Source organism: Podarcis pityusensis, assembly GCF_964106645.2.
Source record: "Podarcis pityusensis genome assembly, chromosome: 10".
In the NCBI taxonomy this organism is placed as follows: Eukaryota; Metazoa; Chordata; class Lepidosauria; order Squamata; family Lacertidae; genus Podarcis; species Podarcis pityusensis.
This window is the reverse complement of record NC_138035.1, coordinates 1,292,044-1,312,968: the sequence shown is the minus strand read 5'-3', so window position 1 is coordinate 1,312,968 and position 20,925 is coordinate 1,292,044. Positions and strand designations below refer to the sequence as shown.

The window sequence follows — 20,925 nt, the reverse complement described above, 5'->3', positions numbered from 1 at the left end:
AAAATGATAGAATGATCTCGATACGAATCCAAGGCAGACCTTTTAACATCACAGTAATCCAAGTTTATGCACCAACTACTGGTGCTGAAGAAACTGAAATTGACCAATTCTATGAAGACTTACAAGACCTTATAAAAGTGACACCAAAGAAGGATGTTCTTCTCATTATAGGGGATTGGCATGCTAAAGTAGGGAATCAAGAGATAAAAGGAACAACTGGCAAGTTTGGCCTTGGAGATCAAAACGAAGCAGGGCAAAGGCTAATAGAGTTCTGTCAAGAGAACAAGCTGGTCATCACAAACACGCTTTTCCAACAACACAAGAGACGACTCTACACATGGACATCACCAGATGGGCAACATCGAAATCAGATTGATTATATTCTCTGCAGCCAAAGATGGAGAAGCTCTATACAGTCAGCAAAAACAAGACCTGGAGCTGACTGTGGCTCAGATCATCAGCCTCTTATAGGAAAATTCAAGCTTAAACTGAAGAAAGCAGGAAAAACCACTGGGCCGGTAAGATACAATCTAAACCAAATCCCTTATGAATACACAGTGGAAGTGAGGAACAGGTTTAAGGATTTAGATTTGGTGGACAGAGTGCCTGAAGAACTATGGATGGAGGCTCGCAACATTATACAGGAGGCAGCAACAAAAACCATCCCAATGAAAAGGAAATGCAAGAAAGCAAAGTGGCTGTCCAACGAGGCCTTACAAATAGCGGGGGAGAGAAGGCAAGCAAAATGTGAGGGAGATAGTGAAAGATACAGGAAATTGAATGCAGATTTCCAAAGAATAGCAAGGAAAGACAAGAAGGCCTTCTTAAACGAGCAATGCAAAGAAATAGAGGAAAACAACAGAATGGGAAGAACCAGAGATCTGTTCAAGAAAATCGGAAATATGAAAGGAACATTTCGTACAAAGATTACCATAATAAAGGACAAAAGTGGTAAGGACCTAACAGAAGCAGAAGACATCAAGAAGAGGTGGCAAGAATACACAGAGGAATTATACCAGAAAGATATGGATGTCTCGTACACCCCAGGTAGTGTGCTTGCTGACCTTGAGCCAGACATCCTGGAGAGTGAAGTCAAATGGGCCTTAGAAAGCACTGCAAATAACAAGGCCAGTGGAAGTGATGGTATTCCAGCTGAACTATTTAAAATTTTAAAAGATGATGCTGTTAAGGTGCTACACTCAATATGCCAGCAAGTTTGGAAAACTCAGCAGTGACCAGAGGATTGGAGAAGATCAGTCTACATCCCAATCCTAAAGAAGGGCAGTGCCAAAGAATGCTCCAACTACCGCACAATTTCACCCATTTCACACGCTAGCAAGGTTATGCTTAAAATTCTAAAAGGCAGGCTTCAGCAGTATGTGGACTGAGAACTCCCAGAAGTGCAAGCTGGATTTCGAAGGGGCAGAGGAACCAGAGACCAAATTGCAAACATGCGCTGCATTATGGAGAAAGCTAGAAAACATTTACTTCTGCTTCAGTGACTATGCAAAAGCCTTTGACTGTGTCGACCACAGCAAACTATATCAAGTTCTTAAAGAAATGGGAGTGCCTGATCACCTCATCTGTCTCCTGAGAAATCTCTATGTGGGACAAGCAGCTACAGTTAGAACTGGATATGGAACAACTGATTGGTTCAAAATTGGGAAAGGAGTATGACAAGGCTGTATATTGTCTCCCTGCTTATTTAACTTATATGCAGAATTCATCATGCGACAGGCTGGGCTGGATGAATCCCAAGCCGGAATTAAGATTGCCGGAAGAAATATCAACAACCTCAGATATGCAGATGACACAACCTTGATGGCAGAAAGTGAGGAGGAATTAAAGAACCTTTTATTGAGGGTGAAAGAGGAGAGCGCAAAATATGGTCTGAAGCTCAACATCAAAAAAACGAAGATCATGGCCACTGGTCCCATCACCTCCTGGCAAATAGAAGGGGAAGAAATGGAGGCAGTAAGAATTTTTACTTTCTTGGGCTCCATGATCACTGCAAATGGTGACAGCAGCCACGAAATTAAAAGATGCCTCCTTCTTGGGAGAAAAGCAATGACAAACCTAGACAGCATCTTAAAAAGCAGAGACCTCACCTTGCCAACAAAGGTCCGTATAGTAAAAGCTATGGTTTTCCCAGTAGTGATGTATGGAAGTGAGGGCTGGACCATAAAGAAGGCTGATCGCCGAAGAATTGATGCTTTTGAATTATGGTGCTGGAGGAGACTCTTGAGAGTCCCATGGACTGCAAGAAGATCAAACGTATCCATTCTGAAGGAAATCAGCCCTGAGTGCTCACTGGAAGGACAGATCCTGAAGCTGAGGCTCCAATACTTTGGCCACCTCATGAGAAGAGAAGAATCCCTGGAAAAGACCCTGATGTTGGGAAAGATGGAGGGCACAAGGAGAAGGGGACGACAGAGGATGAGATGGTTGGATGGTGTTCTTGAAGCTTCCAGCATGAGTTTGATCAAACTGCGGGAGGCAGTGGAGGACAGAGACAGAAGTGCCTGGCGTGCTCTGGTCCAGGGGGTCACGAAGAGTTGGACACGACTAAACGACTAAACAACAACAACAAATAATAATAATAATGTAAGTAAGTACCGGTAAATAAATTTTTATTTATACCCCGCCCTCCCCGGCCAAGACCGGGCTCAGGGTGGCTAACATCAAATAACAAATACATTAAAACACAGTCAAACAATTGATTAAAATACAGCTTAAAAATTGTTGTTGTTGTTTAGTCGTTTAGTCGTGTCCGCCTCCTTGTGACCCCATGGACCAGAGCACGCCAGGCACTCCACTGCCTCCTGCAGTTTGGTCAAACTCATGCTGGTAGCTTCGAGAACACTGTCCAACCATCTCGTCCTCCGTCGTCCCCTTCTCCTTGTGCCCTCCATCTTTCCCAACATCAGGGTCTTTTCCAGGGAGTCTTCTCTTCTCATGAGGTGGCCATGATTGTGGAGCCTCAGCTTCACAATCTGTCCTTCCAGTGAGCACTCAGGGCTGATTTCCTTAAGAATGGATAGGTTTGTTCTTCTTGCAGTCCATGGGACTCTCAAGAGTCTCCTCCAGCACCATAATTCAAAAGCATCAATTCTTCGGCGATCAGCCTTCTTTATGGTCCAGCTCTCACTTCCATACATAACTACTGGGAAAACCATAGCTTTAACTATACAGACCTTTGTTGGCAAGGTGATGTCTCTGCTTTTTAAGATGCTGTCTAGGTTTGTCATTGCTTTTCTCCCAAGAAGCAGGCGTCTTTTAATTTCGTGACTGCTGTCACCATCTGCAGTGATCGCTTAAAAATTAGAATCAGGATAAAATTAAATGACTGCCCATGAATTACAACCATAGGGGTCAGGAACCTCAAGTATTCATCAGGGCCAACTGTCCATGTTGGTCCCACATGAGCCGATAAAATGGCCAAAGAGGTAACTTACAGGGTCCCATAGTGGGGGGTCAAATTGGGCCTGGACTGAAGGCCAGGTGGAACAGCTCCATCTTGCAGGCCCTGCAAAAGGATGTCAAGTCCCATAGGGCCCTGGTCTCCTGCGCTAGAGCGTTCCACCAGGCTGGGGGCACAACCGAAAAGGCCTTGGCCCTGGTTGACGCCAGTTTAACCTCCTTGAGGCCCGGGACCTCCAAGATATTATTATTTGTGGACCGTAAGGTCCTCCATGGGGCATACCAGGAGAAGTCCCATGAGTACAGGATAATAATAATAATTAATAATAATAATAATAATGTCCACCATGCTTAAAAACTTCCAAGTAGGTTGTTCACAGTTTAGGGGACAACTCAAAATCAGTTTTCTTACTATTGACCAAGGATCCTTGAAACCTACTCCCATGTAGGGCAGCCTAACAAGGAGAATTAAGGAGGGAAATGAGATGAGTCATAACCACAATAGTTTCCCTACTTCTGGCGGCCCTTTGAAGTCTTCTTCCCTGATGAAATTCACAGACTATCCCCTTCTGAAGGTATGAGATTACCTGTAATGGTGCAAAACTGCTAAGACCAGCAGATCCAATTTTCTCCTGCTTTCAAGACTGGACTAGCGTAAGTGAATTTGGCATATATATCCCTAGGCATTTGCAGTCATGAGGCAGACAGTGAAAACCATGGGGCTGGTGGGGTTGTTCTTTTTTTTAAAGAAAATCCACGCTTTGGATCTGAGGTCCTTTTCATTTCACTTTGGGCTCCTGAGAGAGAGAGCGTGTTTTTCAAAGCTTCCTCCAGAAGCCACGAAGGCTGGGAAATTGCTTTTCAGAAATGAAAGCGGGGAGCCACGATTTCACGGAGCATTGCAGTGTCAGGCTCCACAAAACTCCCAGCATTGCAAGACTTGCGATTAAGGCATTAGAGTTGGCAATTCTGCGGTAATAGATAGGGAAAGGGATTCAAAGCACCTCTCGCTTCCTTCTGTAGTTAGGAGCAAACTGTGAAAAGTGGAATTAAAAGCACTTTTCTTTCTTTCTTTTTTTGCCAACGGAGGAGCTGCTTACTCAGGTCCCACTCCAGGGAAATGTAGACTGCAATTCTGCCTTTCCTAGCAGAACGCCAAAGCAAAGCAAGCTCACAACAGAGGGCTTTGGAGGGCAGCGCTTCCATCAAAGCGCCGTGAGCTCATAACCCCTTTCTGCCCATTGAGGTCTCTCCAGCATCTTCACTGCTCAGCCCCAAATGTCCTTCGACTGCAATGTAGCTGGAAGGGCAATTCAAGCACAGCTGGCCATGCTGGTGTTGGAAAAACACCCTGGGGGTGCCTGCAAGCCCCCAAAACTCTGAGCATCCTCTGGTATGTGTAGCTCTGGAAAAGGCATTTCCCTTCTTCTCCAGGCTGCTCCAGGGATATATACCAGCTGCTATATGCACACTAATCTTCTGGCAAAACACAGCAAGAAGAGCGAGACATCGTAGACCTAATCAACTATTTATTTACACGCTATGTACAGACAAAAGCATAATGGCATCCCCTTCTCTCCAGCTCCGAAGAAGAAGAGTTTGGATTTGATATCCCGCTTTGTCACTACCCGAAGGAGTCTCATAGCGGCCAACATTCTCCTTTCCCTTCCTCCCCCACAACAAACACTCTGTGAGGTGAGTGGGGCTGAGAGACTTCAAAGTAGTGTGACTGGCCCAAGGTCACCCAGCAGCTGCATGTGGAGGAGCGGGGAATCAAACCTGGTTCACCAGATTATGAGGCTACAGCTCTTAACCACTACACCACACTGGCTCTCCAAGAGAACAGAACAAAACAACCAAGTAAAGGTGCCAGTACATTACAGCAGAAGAAACAAGACCGTCTTCCATTTCCCACGCTCTTCTCAGATGGGCATGTGATTTACAACAAGCTCATCTGCAGCGTCGGAGGAGTGAAATTGCTAACATCCTCCCCCATTTCAGGTATCCGATGCTGCACACAACGTAACAGGCTGTTTTTGACTATGTAGCTTCTATTTCAAACACAATTCAACATATAATATCTCACAAAGTGTAATTCCATAGACCAACACATCATGCAAATGGAACATATCAAGAGAAATTAAAGTCCAATGGATGATCAGGAGATAAAGTCCATTCGGTTCCTAAACTGGCATATTGGCAATAACCACAATATGGGATGCTTATCTTATGATGTTCTACATATCGCTGCTTTGAGGATTCTAACATTCCTTGCATGTAGATATTGGATCAGATGGAAAACTTGAAGGTATGGCATGACAAGGATTCCGGGATAATACCTTGTTTTGCCTAACTGGGCTTCATCAGTCGTGCATGCTGTAAATTAAACAAACATGATATAACAATCCTTGTACAAAACTAAGTAATGTAACATACAAATTAAACAAGTTCACATATCATATTCTTGTATGATGGAAACATGGAACAAAATAAATTCAGTTAATCCAATCACTGGCCAAAGTTCCTTTTTATACAGAGAGGCAGTAAAATGCCTGACCATTTTGCACCTCTGGCTAGCTTCCTTCCATGGGACTAGAGCCTTAGCTCTGTTCCTGTCTGAGGAAACAGTGTTGGCCCTTGCAGCCTCTGGGCGTGGTATCGCGTCCTTTGAGGACAAACCCTGTACCTCTTGCAAGACCTCAGGTTCGGAAACCTGTTTTGAGTCACTAGCTGCAGCATCGGAGGAGTGAAATTGCTAACAGCTGTGTCTGCCAGGCAACGAGGCACCAGGAAGGCCAACATGTGGTGCAGTGGTTAGAGTGCCAGAGTAGGACATGAAGCTCACGGGCTGTGACCTTGGGCCAGTTCCTGCCTCTCAGACTGACCTACCTCACAGGGTTGTTGTGGGGATTAAAGGGGGCCCATTAACTAGTGAGTAGCCGTTGCTCAGTTGGTGTGGTGCTGCAAAACATGGGGTTTTGCTGCAAAATTGTTGCTACACTAGCACTGTTTTGGAGTGAATCAGATCACTTTGGGTTTTGGAATGATAGCTACAACTCCTGGTAGGAGCAGCAGCAGAGGCAGAGCAAGGTGGGGGCTTCTTCTTCTTCTTCTTCTTCTTCTTCTTCTTCTTCTTCTTCTTCTTCTGCGACCCCTCGTAGCCGAGTAAGATTGTCTTCCATAAACACAGTTTTAACAATGGGTCTGTAAGTGACTGTGGAGGCCAGTTCTGGATCCACACGTCCATCCACAGTGGGGACATTGGTTTCCGGGCAGGAGTTGATCATGGTGTGGATTTGCCAAGCGTGCCTTCCTCTTAGCACATTTCTCCCTTGCGTCCTGAGTTCTAGCATCTTCAAAGCCCATGACACCTTTGGCAAAGGCTGTTCTCCAACTGGAGTGCTCGCAGGCCAGTGTTTCCTAGTTGTCAGTGTTTATACTACATTTTTTTAGATTTGCCTTGAGACCGTCTTTAAACCTCTTTTGTTGCCCACCAGCATTACGCTTTCCATTTTTAAGTTCGGAATAGAGTATTTGCTTTGGAAGACGATCATCAGGCATCCGCACAACATGACCAGTCTAGCAAAGTTGATGTTGAAGAATCATTGCTTTAACACTGGTGATCTTTGCTTCTTCCAGTACACTGACATTACTTTGCCTGTCTTCCCAAGTGATGTGTAATGATAAAAATCAAAGGCCCCATGTTCTTCCACCTCCCAGAGACTGTGGTGTTGAAAAATACTTGAATGTTCAAAATACAAGCCATCAGAGAACACCTTTTCCTCCTTGTCCTGCTTCTACCAGCAGGTGAGGACTATTTTATTTTGACAGGCCTTTGGGAACTGTTTTTAAAAAAATATGAAAGGGGTTTTAGCAGTGCTGTGCTGTTTTTACACTCTGCATTGTAAAATGTAATAGTTGTGTTATTATACAGTTTTAATTCTGCTAGGGTTTAACTACTATAAGCTATTACCTTTTATATGTTTTTAGCTTTCTGCATTTTATCTGTGTTGTTTCAATTTCCGTAAGCCTTGAATCATGGAACTGTTGATTTGTAGAGTTGGAAGGGACCTCTATGTTTCATCTAGTCCACCCCCTGCAATGCAGGAATCCCAGCTCAAGCATCCCTGGCAGGTGGCCCTCCAACCTCTGCTTAGAAGCCTCCAAGGAAGGAGAGCCCACAGCCTCCCAAGTGAGTCTGTTCCACTGCTGTACAGCTCTCACTTGAAAATGCGAGATATACGGGGAAATAAAAATAACAATAATACAATTCTAGCCAGTGTGGCCTAGTGGTTACAGTGCCAGGCTAGGCCTGGGAGACCAGGGTTCAAATCCCTATTCATGAAGCTCAGTGTGTGTGTGTGTGTGTGAAACAATTTTATTAATTTTCCAAAAATAACAAAGATAAATCAATAGCAGTATCAAATCGAAACAACGCAAAAAAACTTGACTTCCCCCTGGTCCTTTCCTTGTTTCCATTGTTTATCAGCATACTGCATGTCCATTGTAAAGTTATAAACCATTGAAATACTTATTGTCCATTCAAAATTAAATTACAAGAGTTGCCCCCCCCCAATGGCTGGCATTGTGCAGCTATGGCCACCCCAATAATAATAATAATAATAATAATTTATTATTTATACCCCGCCCACCTGGCTGGGTTTCCCCAGCCATGCTGGATGGCTTCCAACAAAGTATTAAAATACAGTGGTCTGTTAAAGAGGGCTGTCTTCAGATGTCTTCTAAAAGTTTGATAGTTATTTTTCTCTTTGACATCTGGTGGGAGGGCGTTGCACAGGGCGGGCGCCACCACCGAGAAGGCCCTCTGCCTGGTTCCCTGTAACTTGGCTTCTCGCAATGAGGGAACTGCCAGAAGGCCCTCAGAGCTGGACCTCCGTGTCCGGGCTGAATTATGGTGGTGGAGACGCTCCTTCAGGTATACTGGACCGAGGCCGTTTAGGGCTTTCAAGGTCAGCACCAACATTTTGAATTGTGCTTGGAAACTTACTGGGAGCCAATGCAGATCTTTCAGGACCGGTGTTATGTGGTCCCGGCGGCCACTCCCAGTCACCAGTCTAGCTGCAGCATTCTGGATTAGTTGTAGTTTCCAGGTCACCTTCAAAGGTAGCCCCACATAGAGTGCATTGCAGTAGTCCAAGCAGGAGATAACCAGAGCATGCACCACTCTGGCAAGACAGTCTGTGGGCCGGGAGGGTCTCATCCTGCGTACCAGATGGAGCTGGGAGACAGCCATCCTGGACATAGAATGGACCTGCGCCTCCATGGACAGCTGTGAGTCCAAAATGACTGCCAGGCTGCGCACCTGGTCCTTCAGGGGCACAGTTACCCCATTCAGGACCAGGGAGTCCTCCACACTATTTGTGGTAATTTGGGGGTGCTGGGCGGATATTTGCACCCTGGCGCCACATCTGCTAAAGACGGCCCTGGATGCAAATGCAATAAATTGGTAAAAATAAGCACTCTTCCCCCAGTAGGTGAACTGTTCCAGTGCAGATGGAGTCTGGAGTTGGGATGTTTTGAAATGAGTGACACCTGCACACACAGAACTGACCCACGCCGTTTGAGCTGATCCAGATCCTTCAAAGGGCTGCGTTACCCACCTCCCTGCCCGTTTGGATCAGCGTTGCCACCGCGGGGCAAAAGCTGTCACGTCCGTCTTTGTTCCGTCGAGACTGCCTGCTCTCTCTTTTGTGAAAAGGACAGGTCTGGTTTTGCAGGGAATTGACAATATTATGTGCAACTGCCCAGCTCGTCAGTCGCAGCGTAGAAAACGTACCGGAGGCTACAGTTAGTGCAGGACGCTGCAGCACAATTGCTAACAGGAGCCAGGCCTTGTCGGCAGAGAACTCTTCACTGCTCAGAGATCTGCGCTGGTGGCGGATTTGTTACCAGGCTGGGTTCAAGGGGTTATTGTTAGTACACGGAGCCCTTGACAACTTGGGAGCGGTTTATCTGTGAAATCATGTTCCCCCTTGACCGGCAGAATTGTTACAGGTGTCACACAATCCTCATTGGGTGTGGTGTAGTGGTTAAGAGCGGTAGTCTCGTAATCTGGGGAACCGGGTTTGAGTCTCCGCTCCTCCACCTGCAGCTGCTGGGTGACCTTGGGCTAGTCACACTTCTCTGAAGTCTCTCAGCCCCACTCACCTCACAGAGTGTTTGTTGTGGGGGAGGAAGGGAAAGGAGAATGTTAGCCGCTTTGAGACTCCTTAAAGGGAGTGAAAGGCAGGATATCAAATCCAAACTCTTCTTCTTCTTCTTCTTGTAAGGACTCCCTTTTTAGTGTGCCAGCATCTACACTTTGGAACTCCCTGCCTCATGACAACAGGCAGTCTCCTTCATTGTAAAATACATTTTAATGTATTTTTAATCTTTTGTTGGAAGCCGCCCAGGGTGGCTGGGAAAACCCAGCCAGATGGGCAGGATAGAAATAATAAATTATTATTATTGTTATTGTTATTGTTATTATTATTACTCTTTTCCGTGCCTGCTAAAAACATTTCCACTCAGTCTGTAATTTTAACCTTTCAAAAGTCTTCAAACATTGTTGCTGATTCTCCTTATTGGTGATTTTTTTGTTTTGTCTTTATTGTTTTTGCTTTCCAACCGAGTGGTGTATAATTTTTATGAAATAAATGAATAAACCTTCAAAAATTAGGAAATATTCCCTGACAAAATAGACCCTTCATTTGAGTCCACAGGGCAATCCCCGAAGCCATCTTGACTCTCTTAATGACCCCAAATATTTTCTCTGCAGCAAAAAAGAAACACCTTGGAAAAACCTTTTCCGATAGAGACCGGCTGAGTTCTTTTTCACTTGCAAATCCTTCAAATCCTGTAAATAGATAAGCTTCTCCTGTGAATGGGCAATCCCTCTGCAAAACCTGTTAAAAGCAGAGCAGCCCTGTTGGAAAGAACATCATTGTGCATGAATGGGGAATGTCCTTGACAATGGATTCAAAAGTGAAGGCATTTGCTATTCTTAAATAATAGCCCAGACTGTCAAGGACAAAGCAATCAGCAAGCATTGTCAGGTATCTTGAGAGACAGGGGACAAGTCGCTCTTTCAAATTTCTGTGATGCATGTATGTTGCTTGTGGGTGGCCTTTGGCTAAGCCTAGGGGATTTCTGGGACGCGGGTGGCGTTGTGGTCTAAACCACTGAGCCTAGGACTTGCCGATCAAAAGGTCTGCGGTTTGAATCCCTGCAACGGGGTGAGCTCCCATTGCTCGGTCCCTGCTCCTGCCAACCTAGCAGTTCGAAAGCACGTCAAAGTGCAAGTAGATAAATAGGTACCGCTCCGGCAGGAAGGTAAACGGCGTTTCCGTGTGCTGCTCTGGTTCGCCAGAAGCGGCTTAGTCCTGCTGGCCACATGACCCAGAAGCTGTACGCCGGCTCCCTCGGCCAATAAAGCGAGATGAGCGCCGCAACCCCAAAGTCAGCCACGACTGGACCTAATGGTCAGGGCTTACTTTACCTTTACCTTTAGGGGATTTCTAAAGTCTTCAAAAGTTGTTGCACGCCTTTACTCTGGGTCCTCACCTTCTTGCCAGGGTCCGGGCAACAGGGGGGAAAAGGTTTTCCTTGCTTTCCTCAACTGCTTCCTGCCTCCACCCATTGTTCCCTGCCTGATAATGAACTTAAGGGATAGGGGGAGGGAGCTGGGCTGTAAAAGTTAACCCCAAATTTCCATATAACAGATTCATTGTCAAAGGGAATGGGCGGGGGGGGGGGGACAGGTGAGTCATGAGGGATGCTGAGGGCTGTGTGAGCCATGGGAGATTGCCATCCCTGCTGCATTCCAAGTGGGGCTTTGAGAGGAATAATAATAATAATAATAATAATAATAATAATATACATTTATACCCCGCCCATCTTGCTGGATTTTGCCAGCCACTCTGGGTGGCCTCCAACAAAATATTAAAAATACAATAAAAGCCATCCCACAGTTGGGGAGCCAACGCAGAAAAGGCCTGTTCTGATGGCGATGGTGATAACAATACCCCGCCCATCTGGCTGGGTTTCCACAGCCACTCTGGGTGGCTTACAGCATATATAGGTCCAGTGGTGGCCGACTCTGGGGTTGCGGCGCTCATCTCGCTTTATTGGCCGAGGGAGCCGGTGTGCAGCTTCCGGGTCATGTGGCCAGCATGACTAAGCTGCTTCTGGCGAACCAGAGCAGCGCATGGAAACGCTGTTTACCTTCCCGCTGGAGCGGTACCTATTTATTTACTTGCACTTTGACGGGCTTTCAAACTGGCAGGAGCAGGGACCAAGCGACGGGCGCTCACCCCGTCGTGGGGATTCGAACTGCTGATCTTTTGATCATCAAGTCCTATGCTCTGTGGTTTAACCCACAGCGCCACCCGTGTCCCACACAGCATATATAAAAACCTAATAAAGCAAAAACATTAAGAACTTCCCTAAACAGGGCTGCCTTCAGATGTCTTCTAAAAGTTACATAGTTCTTTATCTCCTTGACACCTGGAGGGAGGGCCTATGGGCTCTGTGATCCTTAGATGAAGGGTGGTGTATTAAGTAATAAAATTGAAATGAAATGAAATTCTTACCTACGCGGGAGATGTGGAATGTGCCAGGGGAGGTGGGGGTGAGAATTCAATTTTGGATGAGAAGAAGTTTTGGAGGGACAGAGAGCAGGCGGTGAAGCCGCTGAGCAGCCAGAGAAATGGTGGGCGCTGCTCCTTACACAGACCGGCAGCAGCAGCCAGAGGGTCAGCTGGACATTGGAACATGCAGCCCAGTAGCAAGGCATTCCAGGGGGGTTGGACTAGATGACCGTTGGGTGTCTCTTCCAACACTGCAATTCTGGAAAGCTGCAAAGCTTCTGTCTCTGGAGGCTTAAGAGCAGTGATGGGACAAACCATGCATCCTGCTGTAGTTGAATCACATGAATACCTCTCTCTCTCTCCTCTCCTCTCCTCTCCTCTCCTCCTCCTCCTCCTCCTCCTTCTCTTTTTCCTCCTCCCCCTCCTTCCTCTCCCCCTCCTCCCCCTCCCCCTCCTCCCCCTCCTCCTCCTTCTCCTTCTCCTTCTCTTTCTCCTTCTCTTTCTCTTTCTCTTTCTCTTTCTCCTCCTCCTCCTTCTCCTTCTCCTCCTTCTTCTCTTTCTCCTCCTCCTCCTCCTCCTTCTCCTTTTCCTTCTCCTCCTCCTTCTTCTCTTTCTCCTCCTCCTCCTCCTCCTCTTCCTTCTCCTTCTTCTCCTTCTCCTCCTTCTCCTTCTTCTTCCTCTCCTCCTCCTCCTTCTCTCTCTTTTTCAGGGCAGTCGTCCTTCTGCTTGCCTCCACCCTCACCTTCTCTCTCTCTCTCTCTCTTGAATCTTTTTGCGGTCTGGGCTTGCTGTTCCTCCAGTCAGTAGTCAGGAAGCCCTTACCCCAAAAAGTATTTGCGAGGGATCAAGTCGTCTCCGCAGGAAACCAAGGAGGACTGTGATTGCAAAGGTAGGCAAAACTCAAGGCCACGTGGATGTTTGCAGGCACGAGAGAGCATTGGGATTGGGGGGGGGTGTCCCTTTGTGGATCAGCAGCCCACCCCTCCCTTGGGGGAACATGGAGCAGCATGGAATCATGGAATTGTGGAACTGGAAGGGTCCTCTAGTCCAACCCCCTGCAGAACCTCCATGGCTGATGGCCCTTCAGCTTCTGCTTAAGAACCTCCAAGGAAGGAGAGTCCATCGGACACAGGTCTCTGGGCACGGGAGGTGTTATGTCACCTCTTTCAATTTTAGTCCCTATTTCTAAACTTTCATCCATCCATATCAATCAGCATATGCACATTTTATGTAAATCCACATCTCCTTTTGCCCTATGTCTTTGACAACTGCCATTCCGACTGTGCATTGCTCGGGCAAGTGAGCCAATCTGTGTAAAATAAATCATCTTGATAATCTGATTTTTTTTGGGGGGTGGGGAATAGGGATAACACGGTTTCCTTTCCAGGCCTGACACTGCAGTCCAACAGTCCCTGAACACAAGGAAACCCCTGAGCCCACTGCGTCGCTCCATCGCACAGTCTTTGGGGCAAAATCTCTCTAGGACATTGTCTACTCCAGTCCTACCCACTTGGAGCCTGTAGCTTTCTTGAATGTGAATGTTTGACAGCGGAATGGACAACCTGGGAAGGTGGAGGGCTCTCCTTCATCTGAGGTTCTTAAGCAGAGGTTGGGTGACCATCTGTCAGGTGCCCTTTATCTGAGATTCCTGCACTGTGGGGTCCCTGTTCTATGATTCTCTGTTTTGAAGTGATGTTATTAGTAATATTTTCTTGAGTAACAATAGAACATACTGAGTCTATTTTCAAGTCGGTGAATCATTCAGACATGACAACAGTCCTATGATTCGTTGAAGGTTTTAAAGAGAGGTCAGATGGCCACCTGTCAGGGATTTTTAGCAGCCATTCCTGCACAGCGGGGGGCTGGACTAGATGTCCTCTGGGGGTCCCTTCCAACTCTACACTTCCGCGATGCTAAATGGTGTGGGGTGTGAAACACAGAGCAGTCAAGTACAACATTCCTAGAGTGGACATAAAAGGGGATGTCTGGACCAGCCAGTCGGAACTTCCTGTTTCCTCCTGGGCTGGGACAGACTTCCTCTGCATGTGACTAGAGGTGGGCGTGGCCTCACCTGTGCAGGTAAGGACAAAAGCACAGGGCAGGGCAGCCATCTCTCTCTCTTTGACTATATGCATCGAAGAAGCAACATCTGCTTAGCCAAAGATGCTTCCAGCCAAGAGAGGACAAAGGGACTTTCTCCTTATGGGATAGATTCCAGGTGTATATATTTTGTAACTTAAGTCTGCCTTCTGGGATCCTTCTGTGAACAGAATGTGAGTAAACTCTTTTATATACTTTGATACAAGACTGTGTCGTATCTATCCTTTTAAGAGGGAATAAAGGGGAATTATCAGGAAACTTATTTTAGAGGCTTAAACAAGCCTAGCAAAGATGTAATAATAATAATAATAATTTATTATTTATACCCCACCCATCTAGCTGGATTTTCCCAGCCACTCTGGGCAGCTCCCAAAAGAATATTAAAATACAATAGTCTATTAAACATTAAAAGCTTCCCTAAACAGGGCTGCCTTCAAATGTCTTCTAAAAGTCTGGTAGTTGTTTTTCTCTTTGACATCTGGTGGGAGGGCGTTCCACAGGGCGGGCGCCACCACCAAGAAGGCCCTCTGCCTGGTTCCCTGTAGGTTTGCTTCTTGCAAGGAGGGAACCTCCAGAAGGCCCTCTGCGCTGGACCTCAGTGTCCAGGCTGAACGATGGGGGTGGAGATGCTCCTTCAGGTCTACTGGGCCGAGGCCATTTAGGGCTTTCAAGGTCAGCACCAACACTTTGAATTGTGCTTGGAAACGTACTGGGAGCCAATGTAGGTCTTTCAAGACCAGTGTTACGTGGTCTCGGAGGCCGCTCCCAGTCCCCAGTCTAGTTGCCGCGTTCTTGATTAGTTGTAGTTTCTGGGTCCGCTGCACAAGTTTAAATAGGGGGATGTTAAATTATAGAACTTGTTAACACAAGTTGGGAAGGATATAATTAAACACTCTCCTGCCTCCCTGAACATTCCCACCACTGGCTCTCCCTTGCCACCCTGCCTGCCTCCCCCACCCCCAGCAAGCCCCCTTCCCCCTCCCTTTCTGCTGACTCTTGTCTAGGGTAGGGCTCCAGCCCCCTACGGCCCCCTCCAAGGTCGCCATCCCAGCTGGCCTTTGCTCTCCCCCCTCCGGCCGGCTCCCCCCCCCCCCGCACACCGGTCTCTTCCCTGAGCAGCGCCAGCCTCTGGGCAGCTGAGAGTAATTGGATCTGGCGTTGTGGCGACAGGCAAGCTGGAGGACAGCGAAAGGGTTTCTCACCCTTCGGAGGGAGGAGAGTTGTGGCGTTTTTTGCACGGAAGGTAATGCTTGACAAATAGCTTGCCCTAGAAACTTCACATTTGGTTTATTCATGTATCCTCTATGGGCACAAGTGCCTTTGACGAAGAGGGATCCGGGAGGCCGGCTGGTGAAAACGGCAGAAGCTGCCACTCTCCCCCCCCCCCCACTTCGCCCTTCGCCCCCCGCCCCCCGCTCAGGCCAGAAGCACTGCATGACTTTCAGGGAGCAAAAGGCAGGAAGCAGGGAGAGATGGAGAGACTGTGTCCTTCTTTGCAGCGGCCAGGCACGCATCCTGGACTGGCTGCACAGAAGGGGACACTGAGGCACAAGGATGGGGGGGTGGCAGGAAGCCTGGGGCAGAAGCGTTTGCCCTGCAGGTACCCAGAGGGCAGGATCCAAGCCAAGTCTCGTTCCAAGGAGCTTTTCTGTTCCAGGTGTGTAGAATCATTGAATTGTTGAGTTGGTACCCAAGGGTCATCTAGCCCAACCCCCTGAAATGAAGGAACCACAACTAAAGCCTCCCTGACAGGTGGCCATCCAACCTCTGCTCAAAAACCTCCACCACCTTCAGAGGGAGCCCGTTCCACCGCCAAGCAGCTCTTCCTGTCAGAACGTTCTTCCTAACTTTGAGCCAACATCTCCTTTCTTGTAACTTGAAGCCAAGGGTTTGTGTCCTGCCCTACAGAGCAGGCGATAACAAGCTTGCTCCATCTTCCATGAGATAGCCCTTCGGATATAGGAAGGTGGCTCTCCTATCTCCTCCTAGTCTTATCTTTTCCGGCCTAAACATCCCCAACCCCTCAACCGTTCCTCACAAGGAATGGTTTCTAGACCCTTGATCATCCTGGTCCCCCTCCTCCTTCCACACACTTGATCATGACTCTAGACAGAAGAAGGCTCCTTTCTCCAAAGGGAGACAATGGCACCAGTGGTTGCTATTTGTGCTCAGTAACCAAAGGCACTAGGCCACTTTATGCAGATTTGGGTGTGCCCAGGCAGATTATTTTTTTGTGTGCCTGTACTGCAGAAAGCTTGTTTTCTGCTGCTCCAGAAGATAAGATCCTAAACCAGCCTTTCTCAACCTGTGGGTCCCCAGATGTTGTTGAACTACAACTCCCATCACCCCTAGCTAGCAAGCTCAGGGGTGATGGGAGTTGTAGTCCAACAACATCTGGGGACCCACAGGTTGAGAACCGCTGTCCTAAACCAATGGCTTCAAGTTCTGACCGGAAGGGGATTCCGACTTTAACATCTGGATGACCCTCAGGAATCCCTTCCAACTCCATAATTCATGGGTAGGCAAACTAAGGTCCATGGGCCGGATCAGGCCCAATTGCCTTCTGGATCCGGCCCGCGGACGGTCCGGGAATTGCTGCGTGGTTTGCCAGCATGCACACGTTCTCTCCCTCTCAATCGCACAGCAGTGCTGGCACCTCCTCCCTCCCTCCTCCTGGCTTCTCCCCGCCCTGCCTAGAGGAGGAAGGGGGCTGGGTGTGGTTGGTGACAGCAGCAGCCACGGTCGGTTGGCTGAGTGCCATTTTGAGCAGCCCCTCTCTGGAGCCCTTTCACACGCCGCTCATCGTCCCTCTGTCACCACCACCAGCCCCTGCCGCTCACAAGACACAGGTAAGCAGCCACTGGGGCTCATAGGGCTCTTGTATCCCCCCCCCAATATATAGTCTGGCCCCCCACAAGGTCTGAGGGACAGTGGACCAGCCCCCTGCTGAAAAAGTTTGCTGAGCCCTGCCATAATTCTATGATTCTTTGATTGCAGGATTCTGGTGCTTGGGCCATCCGAATCGCTTGCCAGGATCACCAGCGGTGGCGCCGAAACCTTTATGAGCGACAGCGTGCCAGACTGTCACTTGCGCTCACGACAAAACAAGGGAGAGAGGAAACCCGTTTGCCAGAAGATGGTGTCACCAGAGCAGGATGAGCTGAAACAGCTGCTGGTGCTGAGAAGACTTTTGGAAAGCAGAAAGAGTTCAGGGGAGGGTGGGAGGCTCAGGGCAGAAAGAGGGGAGGGGGTGGTCCCAGGCTGAATCGTGACTTCTCCAGTTTAAAAAGGAACCACAGGGAGTGGAGCTGTGGAAGACGGAGAGTCATGGACCTTGGAGAAGCATCACTGCCAATCAGAGCAGATGATAAAGGACTGGAGGGACCATAAGAGACATGCATGTTGCCTTGCCCCCGTGATTGAGAGAGTCCAGGGGTTCCCGACTAAAGAACTGTGGCAAGAGAAACTGATGGACTATGCAGAATTGGTGAAACTGACACATAAACTGCGTGACAAGGACAACTGTGACTTTAAAGAAGAATGGGAACCTTTCGCAAAGTACTTAAACAAACAACAAAATGAACTGGACTCCTTGGCAGGTTTTGAATAAACATACACAAATTTATTACTAACAACATATACATAGATAAATTAAGGTTCTTTGCAATTTTAGAATATGCAGATAATTACATGTATTGAGAAACCAGAGAGAGGAACTGAGGGAAGTCGGGGGGGGGTTGGTTCTTTCTCGGGAGGGGAAAATGGGGGGGGGACACTAAGGATGATATGTCTTTTGATAAAATGTTATGTTGAAATTGCTAATAAAAACTTTATAAAAGAGAGAGAGAGTCCAGGGGTGCTAGAGACATCAGCTACAGAAGTTTGGGGGGGGTGTCTGGCCCTCTGGTTTGGAATTGGGGGGGTGCTTGGCTCCCACTGCCCCCCATAGAAGAACCTGAGAAGAGCCTGCTGGATCAGGCCAGTGGCCCACCTTTCCCAGCATCCTCTTCTCACAGTGGCCAGCCAGCTGCTTATTATGGGGAACCCACAAGCAGGGTCCAGGCACAGGAACTCTCTCCCTTCTGCCCTTTCCAGCAGCCATTGAGAAGCATTGCTCTGGACTCCAGGCCTTTGCTGACCCAGCAGAAGAAGCCCCATTAATGAGCCGGCAGGGAAGGGGCACCGTTCACACAGCAGGGGTGTCAGATCTGGAGTCAGATGCAAAGGGACGTGTGAGTGGCCAAGAGCAGCTTGATTTGACTGTTGTTTAGTCGTGTCTGCCTCTTCGTGACCCCCTGGACCAGAGCACACCAGGCCCTCCTGTCTTCCACTGCCTCCCGCAGTTGGGTCAAACTCAGGCTGGTAGCTTCGAAGACACTATCCAACCATCTCATCCTCTGTCATCCCCTTCTCCTTGTGCCCTCCATCTTTCCCAACATCAGAGGCTTTTCCAGGGAGTCTTCTCTTCTCCTGAGGTGGCCAAAGTCTTGGAGCCTCAGCTTCAGGATCTGTCCTTCCAGTGAGCACTCAGGGCTGATTTCCTTCAGAATGGAGAGGTTGGATCTTCTTGCAGTCCATGGGACTCTCAAGAGTCTCCTCCAGCACCAGAATTCAAAAGCATCCATTCTTCGGCCATCAGCCTTCTTGATGGTCCAGCTCTCACTTCCATACATCACTACTGGGAAAACCATGGCTTTAACTATACGGACCTTTGTTGGCAAGGTGATGTCTCTGTTTTTTAAGATGCTGTCTAGGTTTGTCATTGCTTTTCTCCCAAGATTTGACTAGAGGCTCCCAATTTGCTTTTTTTGGAGGGCAGAACAGAGCCATTCCATCCAGGAGCCATAGATAGCCCTCTCCTCCTCCGTGGATTTGTGTGGTCCTTTTTTAAAGGCATCCAGGTTGGCAGCCATCGACTTCCTGGGGGAGGGACTTCCACAATTCAACTGTGTGCTGCATGAAGAATCTCCCAACATCAGCTTCACATTCAGAGGCTGTGTATTGATTTAATTTACTTTATTTTATTTTATATTACATCTTACCCAAATTGTAAACTATGTCACCTGGCTTTGTTCATCTCTTCTCTCCTGTGATGCACCACCTGCTGGCAGAAGAAAGCCAGCAGTAAATCCCACTGAGCAAGCTGGATCTGCACAGGAGTGTCAGGCCTAGTGAGCACAGCAACTCAGGTCTTGCCGAGACTGACGGTCCCTGCTTCCCCACAGCTGGCTATGCCCCTTCCTCCCCAGGGCTTTCCCCAAGCAATCAGAGACTGTGCCTGCATGCTTCTCTTTGCTCTGACCTTTTCACGCCTCTCCTGGTTCTGGGAGACCATGTGGGGGGAGCTTGTCTTGGCAGGAGTGGGAGACACCAGGGCCTCTTCACCAGCCCGACCCATCTCTGCCTCTTGGCCTCCCTCCTCTCCTGCTTCTGATTCTGGACTTCTCTCTGCCACGGCCTCTTCCTGCTCACTAAGCCCTGTTGCCTCTTCAGCTTCCGACACCTCATCCTCTCAGGCTTCCCCTCTTCTCCCTCTGGCTAATAATAATAATAATAATAATAATAATAATAATTTATTACTTATATCCCACCCATCAAGCCAGGCCTCCCCAGCCACTCTGGGCAGCTTCCAGCAGAACATTAAAAACACGATAAAACATCAAACATTAAAAACTTCAAAAACAGGGCTGCCTTCAGATGTCTTCTAAAAGCCAGGTAGCTGTTTATTTCCTTGACATCTGATGAGGGGGTGTTCCACAGGGTGGGTGCCACCACTGAGAAGGCCCTCTGCCTGGTTCCCTGTAACCTCACTTCTCGCAGGGAGGGAACCGCCAGAAGGCCCTCAGCGCTGGACCCTGGTGTCCGGGGTGGAGACGCTCCTTCAGGTTTACTGGGCCGAGGCCAGAGATGCATTTTTTTAAAAAAGGACACATTCTACTCATGTAAAAACACACTGATTCCTGGACTGTCCATGGGTTGGATTGAGAAGGCGATTGGGCTGTATCCGGCCCCTGGGCCTTAGGTTGCCTACCCCTGGTTTAGGGCTTTCAAGGTCAGCACCCACACTTTGAATTGTGCTTGGAAACATACTGGGAAACAATGTAGGTCTTTCAGGACTGGCATTATGTGGTCCCGACGGCCACTCCCAGTCCCCAGTCTGGCTGCCGCTTTCTGGATTAGTTGCAGTTTCCAAGTCACCTTCAAAGTGACTTGCAGTAGTCCGAGCTACTCATTGTCTGAGCCTTCTTCCCTTGGGGATTCCCCACCTGCTATCTCTCACCATCCCTCTGGCATGTCTAGAGTCTGTGCAAACCTTTTTGCAGCCTTCCCACCTGCCTGCTATGCCAGGGAATGCTGCTGTTATCTGGTTCCTAGCTGTGTGCCAAAGAGACGGGTTTAAAATGCTGCCAAAGCGACCCAGGGCCTGGTTGCTCCCCTCCTTCGACAGCAGATGTCTGGCTGGTCTCCCAACAGCCTGGTGAGGCGGTCTTGGTGCCAGGCCCTGGCAAAAGTGCCATGCCCTGTGGACTGACTCCTGCCCTCTGCTGCAGGTCCTTCTCTGCAGTGTGGACGGGGCCTTTCCCTCTGGCACCCACTCCTGAAAGGCTTCGTGGATGTTTCACAGTGGAGCTGGAAACGAGCCTCACCACTGCCAGGAGCCGAGGGCTTCCTTCGGGGGGGCGGGGGGGGGGGGAGAGACCAAGAGAGGTTTCCACACGGATGGAGGAGGAAGCATCTTTGGGGAAGCCGGGCATGAGAATCGGGCCGGAGGGAGGGAGACTGCCTGAGCCCAGCTAGCACAACGTGACTGTGCAGA

General features: G+C 48.5%; 1 long non-coding RNA gene across 1 annotated transcript in view; it reads left to right on the top strand.

Annotated features, from left to right (window-relative positions):
- Nucleotides 1-17,836, top strand: part of LOC308486513 — a 34,184-nt gene extending 16,348 nt beyond the window's left edge. Inside the window, exons 2-3 of the long non-coding RNA XR_013991114.1 lie at nt 12,718-12,897; nt 17,106-17,836. This is a non-coding gene — a long non-coding RNA (uncharacterized lncRNA). The remainder of the gene's footprint in view (nt 1-12,717; nt 12,898-17,105) is intronic.
- The last annotated feature ends 3,089 nt before the right edge of the window (nt 17,837-20,925 follow it).